The sequence below is a fragment of the Varroa destructor genome, unplaced genomic scaffold (assembly GCF_002443255.2).
Source record: "Varroa destructor unplaced genomic scaffold, Vdes_3.0 BEIS01000005.1, whole genome shotgun sequence".
Taxonomy (NCBI): domain Eukaryota; kingdom Metazoa; phylum Arthropoda; class Arachnida; order Mesostigmata; family Varroidae; genus Varroa; species Varroa destructor.
The window spans coordinates 20,111,617-20,124,725 of record NW_019211458.1 but is presented as its reverse complement, the minus strand read 5'-3'; the positions used below and the strand labels follow the sequence as shown (position 1 = coordinate 20,124,725).

At 41.0% G+C, this 13,109-nt stretch overlaps 1 protein-coding gene across 1 annotated transcript in view; it reads right to left on the bottom strand.

Annotated features, from left to right (window-relative positions):
- LOC111251101 (MFS-type transporter SLC18B1-like) overlaps positions 1-13,109 on the bottom strand; it is a 46,039-nt gene extending 32,930 nt beyond the window's left edge. The window contains exon 1 of the mRNA XM_022807399.2: positions 12,968-13,109. The gene's annotated coding sequence lies outside the window, so the exon portion shown is untranslated. The remainder of the gene's footprint in view (positions 1-12,967) is intronic.

The following is a 13,109-nucleotide window of genomic DNA, read 5'->3' as shown; positions in this document are numbered from 1 at the left end:
AATTAGGTCTTGCACTACTTGGCTGAGAATGATTTTTTAATATGTATTAAGCATTTTTTTCTTTCTTTTTTTAGTTTTTTTTTTTTGTTCATGTATTCTTGAAGTGAAACGATAGTAAGATATGCTTGCCTACCGATGGCCTTTTTCAGGGCATAATAATTCCCGTAATCATATGGACCTGGACCGAAAAAATAAGACAGCTGTAGCCGACGTTGGATATCCAATCCAGGAAGTGATAAGTACATGGCGATGAGGTCTGGCGTTGCCATCAAATATCAGGCGGCGTGCTCTCGATTGCGATGTTAACGCTCTCTTAAAAAACTCAGGCTTTATTTTCGGCGAATATCACCATTACCCTTCGCCCGAACGTCCTCAGCACTGCGACCACATTCGATTTTTTTCCAAGGCAATGTTATGCCATTCTCTACTGGCAAGTAAGAGAATTATGCCTGAAGAGAGACTGAATTATGCCTACAGTCGCACGCTGACAGAAATTCTGCAAATTATACAATAACTACATCACTTAGTATTTGGCTTATGACTCTGTAAAATGTTGAGACTGAAATGTTAGTTTCAAGCTCTACTCTCGTGAAAAGCTTCCTCCTTCGAGTCCGAATACCTGGTCATCGTTTCGCTAGTCTATCGGACTCTGATCTCTGTCTTTGAAACATTTGCACCATTCACAAGCTATTGTTTCACTTGAGTCCTCTATACCTGATGAACTTTCGCATCATTAAGACCTTCGATAAACGCAAACCTTATCGCTGAACGCTGATTTGAGAGTCAAAAACGTTTTTCCCTCCGAACTTATTTCTCCTTGAGCACACTCAACCGATTTTTAATTTCTACGAAACTGAAATATTGCACCAACTAAAATTTCTGTTAACGGGACGCTGTTGAGAAGTTATTCAATGCCCGGGTCCGGCAAATTCATTTCTAATAGCCCGATACGTTACTTACATTCCCTTGGTATTCATGAAATACACCTCGAAATGCGTCTTCACAAATTGAACCGATGATACATCCTTATAAGCTAGTGGTGGCCAATCTTCCATCACGCAATGAAGATATTCGTTGAATATAAACACTTTTTTCCTACAGGCTGCTTACATTTGAGCAATACACATACGATTTCATCAAATTGCATCTTCGAAAGCATACGGTATGCGTAAACTTCAGTAAGTTAGTTGCATTTTTGCAGTAACACATATAGTGTATGGAACAATTGTATGGGGTGCCTGACAGTACAGTTAAGAGCAGCTCTGTTCGCTAAACGTTGTTACGAGCTCGTTATAGCGTGAAACGAACATTCATTTTTCAAGAGGTATACGCATAACATTACGTACCTTGGACGACACTATTAGGCAATTTTAGCTCCACTTACAAAAACAAAAGTACATGTGAAAATTGAGGGGAAAGCAAGATTTATTAGCCTTTAAATTCTTGGGGAATTTCGACGAAATTACGCTGTGCGGCATCGTAGTGGGTCAGACTCAAAGTGGGCCACATTCTTTTTTTCTAGCCCACTTTGTATCTGACTAAATGTGCAGCTTTGCGCTGCTTCAATGATTTCTGACACGTCAATATCATAATATATATTAGTGCGGTTTAAAAACATTCTTCAACCAATCTGACCCAGATATTGAAAATTTCGTTGCAGCAGAAGTTGCTGATATCGATAAAACGGGATTTCGGAGATCAATCTTTTGAAATAAATTCACAAAATTATTATTATTATTTTTTTCTAGGCAACATAACCGTATTTTGAAAACTATTCCGACATTACTAATCAAGTGCTTTTATCAGCCTGATTTTAGAGCCTAATTACTCATGTGGACGGACTCAGCCAGCTAGCTACTATTGGCAGCCGACTTCCAATGTCACAACTATATTAACTATTAAAACAATCATATTCAGTATATTTGTCTTCTCCTGCAGTTAGTTTCGTTATGTTGTGTATGTATGACGGACCTCTGCAGTGTTTGAGTGTTCGCTACAATCCGATACCTCCGTTACGTTCTATATATATATATATATATATATAGTCTAAACACGGACCTGTACGAGCAAGACCATCGGGTCCGACGGGCGTCGGTGTAGAGTTCACTTTGTGTATGTGCGTCATGCCAGCCGCTACTTGATAACCGATAGCAAAAACATAGCTGGGGATGACCCCTGACACCCTCGTCGTCACCCTTGAAACGTCTCCGTACCCATGGGTTGCATACTGTTCGACGAAAATTATGACGTTAACAGCTATCGTCATGAACACGAAGTCAGGTCAGGAGTATGAGCATTCTATTAGATCTAGCCGAAGCCGCTCGCTGTATGTAATTAAAAGTACTTTCGGATACATTGCTTTGTCATTAACACCTGAACATTTTCAGTAGATCATGCCGTGGTGCTTGGCGCAGCTTGGATAAGATTTCTATTGCGAAGAAGCTGCTGTAGCGTGAGCATCGAATCTAAATTCGAAATGAAGATCACTGGTTCGTACTACTTTTTATAGTAGAATTTAAAATGACTGTAGTCGTGATCAAAATAAATTAGCACCTATATCTACGTTATTACACGGTATATAATAATCTTATGCGGGTTCACGTCTGTTGTCTTCGGACAATGGGCTAATTTTATGAGGGATCATTCGCGAATACTCGCACGGTTTTGAATACGGTCTGTTTTGGCTATTTCAATCAAACGATATAGCATTTTCTGTTGATTCACTTTTAGTAGGGGTCCTGATCCAGGCCAGGATTCGCGATGCGGTTCCCCAACTAGGCTTGAATAACACACATACATATATACACACATATATATATATATATAAGATATGAATACCTGGAGCATAAGTGTGACTTTGAAAGCATTGAAAAAGACAACTTCTGGGCTGAGTTACCCAATGTCGCATATTTTGACGCATTATTCAGAAGCTGACGTTTGCTGGCTTGGCTCAAAAGTAGAATAAGCGGAGCCCCGTTAAAATCAAATGGTGCCTCAGCAAACAAAGGTGTTCCCGGTCAGAAAAATCACAAGGCAACGACGTCTTCTTCCTGAGCCAGCAGTCCGATGTAGGGGGGAATTAAGATGAACCGTTGGACCGAACACCTCAAGGCATCGTTACCGACGCAGAGTTTTGTAACATCGGCTGTGCGGACATTTGCAGTAGTTACATAAAGGAACGTATGAATATAGGAGTAAACAGCGGGTTTTGTTGTTAGGGAGAAGATTCATTTTTAAATAATAGTTAGCTATTCAATACCTCAAGAACAAGGAGATAACTAAGTATTCTTAAGTTACTGAAATAATACGAGTATCTTTTCGAGAATAGTTATTCTGACACAGCGCAATCTGACCGAAGCAAGCCATTCGATTTATGGTATTACTGACGCTCTCGAATAGTTTCCGTCACATCGTTACTGCTTACATACAGCAAGTAGGTTATACACAGAACACCTTGAAACGAAATAAATATAGGCGATATTGTATTTGTTTGTTGAGTAGCCATTAGTTTAGTAAATGCTGGCACGTTACGCAACGCCAGGTGGCGATGCTGGTTTTCGAAGATGCTTTCAATGGCCACTTGATACTGTTGCTATTGTATTGACACGAACCGCATGGGGCGCGTTTTTGGCCCCGCTGGCGCTTTATCGTTGTCGCATGCTGCGGACGCATCAAATAGGGAAACACACACGTGATGAGACGTCACCCTAGGCCGTCTCCAGTTAGTTTGCGGCTGAATGGGTCGACAACAAGCATTACGAATCCAATTCTATGATAGCGAAAATGTCGACGTCAGCATCAGAACGCTTTGCCAAGGGAAACGTTAACGGCAGCCAGTGGCCATCGTAGATTGCAAGTGATGCATCCTTATAATTATTGGTAACAACAATTAACAAATGAACTATAGAGAGGATACGATACAACCTGGACAATATATAACGTTCTGCTGGTCATTTTCCTCTTGCACGCTTCTTTCTGCACTAGAAGAAACCGCTCTGTGCACAGATGCCGCTAACTACTACGGGCACATAGACATTATGTCGTGCAGCTATTATACATCTCTAAATGTAAACTGCGATCAAAACGTTGAATTGACCCGTACCTGGATGAGGGGCTTGGGGGTTGTCAACCCAACCAAATAAAGGAAAGGACACATAGTAACGTGAGAAACTCCAAATGGAATGAACGAACAGCATTTTTGGATATGGCGTAATAGCAATAAATCAAAGACCGTCATGTGAAGTCGCCACGCGCATAGAGAACTACAAATGCATTTCACCTTTTTGCCTATAACGGTGGCCTAGTACTATATATATATATATCTCTATATATAGTATATTAACAAACTGAACCCTAACGACACATTTCTAATTATACGCGCTATTATTAAGCGGAATGATTGATTGTGTTGTCAACGGCAATAATAATATGTTGCCTCTGAGACGCACGGTATAACACACCTCGTTGCGTGCTACGAACTATTTAACTAAAAAAAAAAACGTAAAACACGACAAACTACAAAATCCGTAAACCGTACAGAACTGAGGCTGAATAATTGGAAACTCCTTGTGACCAGCAGCCGGACAGATGTGTATGGAATACCTGGCCGTTGAATTATCATATACTTTCGCCGGTTCAAAGCCGATATATATATATCAAATTCGTTTTCATACAAATAGCAATAAGATTTTCTGCAAGACAGCAGCAAAAATGGACTCTTATCTTATTTAGTATTTTTAATGTTTTTTTTTTTTAACTACTAGCAATTGAATGAGTAGGTTTAAAAACGATATAGGAACGCGGCACAGCCGTGCTCATATAATTATACTTGTTTTATGGAGCTTACTTGGCTAATGTATTTGATATCTATTCATATCGCCGGCTATTGTAAGGAGAGTGGAATAGAGGTTGCTGTCCAGATATCGGTAACGTACTACGATATATGCTACATCGTACGCATGATATGGACGTCCAAAAAGCTTTACTGGGTAAGCCATAGTGTTTCATTTTATCGACAAGATAACGATAGAGAAAACGGCAACGCCAATGACAGACGCCGGTCGCTCGGCTCGTTAAGCCGCTTCGCGCGCAACTCACAACACAGTTCTCAAGATAAGGAACACAGTTCTCAAGGATATGACGTATACGTACTAAACTACGGTTATTTTGACAAGAAACAATATTAGCTTTACCGTTCCTCATAGCGTACTAATTATTAAACAGACTACACTGGCTAAGCCGCAGATTTTTACTTTTAACATAAACCTATAATACTTTTTTTTATCTCCTGATAAACGCACATAGGTCAATACACTTTGATTGCGATTTTCTGCCGTATAATCTAAAATGGTTATACGCTATTACATGCTCTATACCATACCAAAATGAGCCATTAAACAAAACGATGACAAACCCAATGCCATTATGAACAATGTTTTACGTGGACATTTATGCTATTGAAGTTATTCCTGTCCATGGCCGGAAGCGTCTTACTTGACGTACCATCTGTTTGGTAACGCGCATCGGTCTGGCAACATGCATGCACGTTTGTGAACATAAGTGTGCATGACAACCATTGCTCATAGTTGCCGTAGTTACTACAACTGTCCCTTATATACCTAGCAGCGATACCTCTATATAGGCACTCTTAATCGCAAAAAACCTAATTGCGAAAAAGCTCTTTTCTATTGCCGTTATATCGGATCTGATCAAATTCTCTCATGTCAGAGCGGTGAACTAGTTTGTCTTTGAGTTTTCCCTCTAGCTGATCCGGCTATTTTCTTCATTCGGTAGCTCTCAGGATCAATATCAGGATCGTGCGATGCGGCAACTTCCTATTGTTCTACCAGAATCTTTCGTCTGGACTGCGGCCATTAAGCATCGCGTCAAGTAAGGATTGCCCGCTAATATCACCCTGCTTGGTCGATGTGAGCTGTTGTTAGCTCAACTGGTGGATATAGCTGCTGCCGGTATAGTGCTACGATCGCTATTACTGTTGCATTGAAACTGCTGTGTGCTTAAACCGAGCTTTTCTACTTGGTTGATGCACCCACGGCCGTCGACGGTTAAGCACCTTGGCGTTCCCTGTATATATCAATATAGTTGAAGTTCTTCTAGACTGGGATAGACGTTTTTAGAACGTCGGCATGTCGTCCCCCCAGCCTGGGACCTGGCGATTCGTAACATCGCTATGTTCTCTTTCCTTCGAAATAGGGGTCTGAGTGAGTAGAGCTTAACTTCTATTACTCTGTATTTATTGGTACCGACAACGAGTACGTACCTGGAACGTGTGCACCAGCATCAAGTGAAATGATCTCGTCTAGAAAAGAATCGCTCATTGTATTTGTTATCGTTTCAAGGACTTCTGGGTCGAAAATGGGCGTCGACGTTAGAGTTCAAACACATATCGGTGCATGCCGTAGGCTGCGGTAAAATGGTTCGCGAAAGCTCCCTTGTAACTTGCTGCTTATTATGGAAATCACTTAAATAGACGAACCTTGAACTTGTACCAGGTCGCCTTGCTCAGCATTGACTTGGGCATGTCAAATGTCCGGCAAAGATACTCATGCGATTAGCCGCAGACAACTGTTGCTATCGCCATATTGCCGCAGTGGTAACAACGACATTTTTTTTCATGCTGTTTCACGACAGCTTTACGGTTCGGCCAAGCATTTCCTTCATCTGACTGGTTTGCCATCAGACGAGTCGCCGCAAAGGCGATTTTCTTATTTATTCACTCAACGCTTCGTGCTTAAATGGAAAACGACAACGAAAATACATAGGACTTCATATGTTGTTGGTACGCACCGTAATAACATACAATTACATCAGGTGGCTCTTGCGAAATAGTGGTACTAGAAAGTAAGGCATCTATTTATTTGGTTCGATTTCTCGTTGCATTTAGCCGCACGATTGGTGTGAGGGTTGGGATTGGGTGAGGTTATAAGCCTAACACCTATGTCCTTTAGGACCTAAAGCTTTCTGCTGCAAAAATGGTATCGATTATACTATATATTCCAATAACCCAACATCCACGTTGAAGATCGTCAGGTTCAATGTTTAATATTATTGATTCCTTATAGCTACGAGTGGAACTCAACGTATCAAGCATTTAAAAACAAAAATGGGCCTAGTCAATGACCTTTTCTTAAACGCAGACACTCATTTGAGAAAGGCAAACGAATTGATCATCATTGACCTAGTCTACCTGTGGAGAGATATTTTGATTCTATTTAATATCACATATTGCTAATGATACTTGTAGCCTGTGTCAATAAACGTCAACGCTTCCCTGGCATACTTTCTCTAGCAGGCGTTGGAAGATTGCTTCATTCTTAAGCTGCCTTCGGAAGAGAAATCGTTTTTAACATCGCTAAGTAGTGGATCTGCAGAAAAAAGAAAAAAAAATTCGACGTTCGGGGGACGAAAATTCACTTGCAGTTTGAAAAGCATCCATTTTACCTGTTCCTTTACCAAAGCCTATTTACCTTTAACTTGCTCTAAGCCTGCCACCTTAACAGATATTGAATAACCTTCACTTCTCAGATGCACATATGTCTATGCATTACTTAATACTTATAAGTGAATGATGTGCATTTATATATATGTTTCTCTTTTAATTATATAGTTGTGCTATCTGTTATAATGCGTACAGCGTACACCCCTCCTCCTAGGGAGAGTGCTGCGTTTCTGGCCACCGGCTAATCTGAATAAACATGCACGTCATTACCCCTATACAGCTTCCCCCTCATGTCTGGAGCCGCTTTTAAAAGATAGTTTTTTTTTATAAGGCCTACCCCTTTCAGCTATAGCGTATTCACTATATGCGGAACTAATATTCTGGGTTGGTTTCTCTGGGTTGTTCATACTAGAAAAAATGTCCAATAAAGCCAGCGTCACAAATATGACCTACACAAAACGCGATGACGGTGTATTTGAAAAGCAAAGAATAAGCTTTTGAACGATGAATAGCATTTGGTCATTTGTTAAATAAAACATTAGAAACAGGAAATAATTTAAGATGAGTTCGATATTTCCATGAAAGGCTGTGGCAGTAGCGTACTTCACCTTTCCCAGAATAGCCTTTGCAACAAAACATTTTGCCAGATTTTATAGTTTGGTTCTCATCCCGGATAGTTAGTAGGAATTACTGCAATAGTACAATAGCACGATAAGAGAAATTCTAATGGTTATTCTGTAATTATTGAAGTAGACTCGGACATTTGGAACATGTAATTACCGTTGAATGACAGCAGGCTCGTTTCCAGCTGTAGTAGGCATCGAGCTATAGGGGTTTCGTTGGCTAGGGCTATACTTCACTGCGATTATCTATAGTAGTAAAATCATTATATGTTTGTAGTTTCATGCATTGGATATAATGTAACTATAACGAAGTGTTTAGTTCGACAAAAATGCTTAATTAGGGCAGATGAAGTTGGAAATAGCCGATCTTTCAAGTTGTGCGGACTTCGACCTTTTGGGGCCTTTGTTCAGTAAAGCTATCTCAAACGACCGATCCACGTGCGTTATTAACTGATACGAACTTGAAACGTAGTCGCTACCGGACATATCGCTGAAGAGCAGCGTTTCTTTTCTTTATTATATCTGTTGAAGAACGCAAACTGCAGTCTGGACAAGTTAATATAGTTGGCCAAGTAATCATCTTGTCAATCCATGCAAGACAGACCAGGTTTTTGCTTTCAATTAGCCTTCCAGATCTCCGCTATCGAAGGAAGACTGACGACAAAACAATACTTAGTTTTTATTTCTGCATATTTGTCACATTCTCTTGTACTTTAGTGCGCTAGCCTTTTTTTACTTGCTGAACTTCGCCCGTCTATTAAATCATTTCTAGAAATAGGCCAAAATTGTGGTAGCAGTTCACATTTGATTGCCCTATTAGCCACTGTAGTTCCTGGAACTGCCACCTTCTGCGTCCTACCTTTTCCATGCCGGCCTTTGCCGTCGGAAGTTGACCTCTTGATCGCAGCCGATCGAATGAAAGCCTCTCTTCAAGAATCGGCCATGGCAGAGATACCCGCGAATCAATTTAAGCATATAGTGTCATCGTTCCCCTGATCCCTTTAATACGGAGGATAGAATTTAAATTCAGCTGAATATAAATATAACAGTTGCTTTCATGATGCCCGCCAATTGAATCAGACGTTCGTTCCCTAGTCCATCGTCGATGTTGAACACCAGCGTGGAAAATCTCGTATAGGCCGTCATCGCTGTCGTGCTCGGGCTGAACGTGACAACGTCTAAAAGATGGATTCAATAGTCCATTGGAGCATAAGGCCAGCCTGACGGATGAGTGCTGTCAACGCGCTACCTAACTCACTATCAACGCTGCACTGCATTGATCGTCTCTAGCTGAATATAATAGAATGGATTTCAGCTGTTACTGAGGAATGGGCTGATATATCTATAATAGCATATGAGTATATTGTCTGGATACCTAAAGCCGAGCGCTGCTAGATGACGACTAGGGATTCAGTAAGCGACGTTTATATTTTGGAGCTTCAATGAAACGAGGCGGAAAGCTGTGACGACGCTGATGAATATGCCCGAATAAACAGGCTGATGAATCAGTCTCATACCATATATCGATACGTGCTCGTCACGCGGTGACGCAGTTATCTAGCAGCAGTTATAGGGGCGGATATGAAGCCTAGGCGGAGCAATTAAGCATATATTATTATCCTCTTTGATTTCTTTTACTCCTACACTATCACTAGATGATCACATACACTCTATGCTGTTCACTCCTGCGTTAAATGCGTATTGAACTGCCAGCCAGATAAACAGTGTTTGTCTCCTCTGATGAAAAGGCATCAGTAAGTTGTACGAGCGTCAGAACAAACGTAGCACTTTAATAGATAGCATACGATTGAGACACACGTCCGCTTTTTCTATTGCTATCAACTCATTTATCAATTCCACGAAAACTAGCTATTATATGAGTCAACATAATGTAACGGTGCGCGGATCGACCCAAAAAACGCCAGGCTAGGCGACCTAGAGCCATTATGTTGGCTACTGAGTGGCCGCTCTACAAAAGCGACGCCTGTGTCTTCCGATGATCAAGTGTATACGAAGGTCCGATCCTCAACAATAAGCAGCTAGTGCTACGGAATAGAAACAAATAAACGTGGCTTTATTGTATACTGAATTGTTTCTGTGCATAAAAATAACATACACAGAAGTTTAATGAGCATATTAGAGACATGACAGGAGTTGCATCAAGCACTTGCTCAGTCTTACCACATCAGTACATCTTTCTTTATACGAAGACAAGTGATTTTTTTGGTCATTGCAGCAAATTTCACTCATTCCGACCCACCACGGACCTGTTTACCGCTCAATAAGACACTCAAAAAGTATTTTATTTAGTTCGAGCCTATCAAAAATTCGTGTTTGTCTCTCTTTTGCAATGTGTTTAGGCTTCATATCGACATAAATTCAGGCGGTAGAAAAGTGGATACAACAGGAAAAAGCAGGTTTTAACCACTAAATAAGCTTGTTATTGTCGAAACATACGATTCCGGATTCGCCATACAGACTCATACCTGATAAGCTAAATCGTTTGCTGGAAAAATTATGAAATTTTGGAAAAAATATCAATAGCAGCAGCTAAAATTCCTGGCTGGCTGGCTGGCCTAAATGACTGATTGCAAACCGATATGACCGTTAGCTCGCTATTCCAATCGGCGACGATTAATCGTTACTGATATTGCAAAAATCGAAGCCGATGGCTATACGGCAAAATTTGTTCGCGTTCAGCGACAGCACCAGCGGCGATGGTAGCGTGCACGACTCGACACGTACGTGAATTATACCACGTATATATGCGTGACAACACATTTAGTCCTATTACTCAAGTCGTCGACACTGAAACAGGCAATGCTACAATAACACCCCGGCCATTGTTTCTTCGTCATCGTTACATACTCGTGTGTGTCTATAAAGAGGGGTATAAATGTTGGGATTGGGTCTTGAGCTTCTAGGGCAAAAACGAAAATATTGGACATATTTTCCAAAGTAGAAGTTTACGTGGATTCACGGATTAGCGACAGACGGCAATCGTTTTCATTATTATCCGCAACATTTTCGTTTCCGATGCAGCATCTCGGGCCTTGCGTTGACAAACAACGCAGACGAAAACGAACTTAAAATTCGATTGTAACGATAATCACGCCTCATTCGCAGTTAACTTAACAATGAATCTTCACTTCTGTCACGTTAACAGGCACTGATGACAGTGGTGACTGACAGGCAACAGCAGCTCCTTGCAGAGGAACTGTTGGCGTTTAACCCTCATTATAAACCCGTTTAGCCGCATAGACGGAATGAAATAAACGAACGAGCATCAAAATACACCCACGTTCACGTGCATGTCTATGAGCACGCACAGCGACTACGACAAAACACAAACCCACCGATCCTGATGAAAACGCCCTAGTGGAAAAAAGGACGAATGCTTGAAGAGAACGAAGTTAAGAGGCGTAGGGACGACGCATAGACGTAGCTAAAAAAAACATCAAAGGAACGGAGTTTGAGACTGAAGAAGATGTTTTAGTCCGACTTCGATGCTATCGGCGGGCTTCACGCGGCTTGTCACACTTCCTTGCCGTCTCCTAAACAGCGCTGGCCAATTTGTTCGCGGAAAAACGTGAAAAGCGCCCAGCATCTAGCCACCAGCAAAACAACAGCTAGCCTGCGGAAACAGTGAGGCAAAAGCAACAGGACAAGATATAAATATCCAGTAATAGTTTACAAACGTGGCAGCTAGAGCAGGGAAATCAACGGCAACAGGACTCAGAAAGCTAGATACCTCCCAGTCCTAATCAAAAAGAAAAAAGTGACAAATGAGAAATGTTTGAAAAAAATGTATAAGCGTGTTTATATCGTACCAACTAACTGAAGTTACGGAAGCGTCAAGTGGCTTTCTAACGTCGCAAAACGTGAATTGAATACGTGACCAAATGAGAGTATTCTGCATCTAGCTCTAATTAATTAAGATGTAATGAAGTGGCGGGCTAGAAGGTACGGCGGATAATGGGAGAGAAAAACAAAACAGAAGCCATTATATAGATTAATTTATACGAATTGGCTAAACTAGTTGTAACTACTAATTAGCACTCATCAAAAACGATCACCGAATGGAACGAAAGAATAGTATAACACCGGCACTAAATTAGAAAAAAAAAAAAAAAAACGCCGAGCATAGAGCTATGGAGAGGTAAAGAGCTGTTGTTTGGAAGATGATGGTTCCTCTCGTAATTCCTTATCTTCAAAATTTGACAATAAGAGCGAGTAGGTCTTACTTATACAATGATGATAGGCTGCCAGTATCGAACAAGGGTAATCTTTTGCACCCACTCGAAATATTAAGTACTAGCACTAGCACTTGTGTTCCAGGTATAGCGAAATGCCTTCTTCACTAGCCGAGCGTAGAAAAACAAGTTCTATTAATAGTGAAGGTAGAAAAAAAACAGCTCGAACTGTGAAAAAGTGAAGAGAATCCTTAGACGAACATTTCTAGTTTATGTTGGCTGCTAAATAATTATTTAAGCAGCATTTTCATAAGTTTTACAGCTGCTCACGTAATTTAGTTAGGTTTAGAGAGCGTCTATTTTCTGCATGTCAACGGCGTTATCACATAAGGATTATTATTTATATGGCGGTTGGTGCGATTTCAAATTACATTTCTACCTTTATGATCCCAATGCTGACCTATCTACGCTCGAAAAGCCGCCAGGAGATGTCTATCAGCACGTGTTCGGGTCCAATGGTCTAAAGACAATTGCGTTCATGGAGTATTACGTTTCCCAAACCCGATCTGATCGGCCATATTGTGTTCCGCAAACCTTTCCGCATGCATACCGAACAACTAGTTCGAACATGCGATCATTTATGCACCACACTATATTCCTCTTACCTATAATAATTAACGGCATTGACCAACCTCAGCTTTGCACCGTCATTATCCGCGGAACTTTTTGTCCAGACTCTCTAGTCCCGTTCGAACGAGACGCTAGAGCTCGTCACTGATCACTGTTGATTACCACAGAGGGATGTTGGTGGGAAGGAACGACCTCGGAACTCAG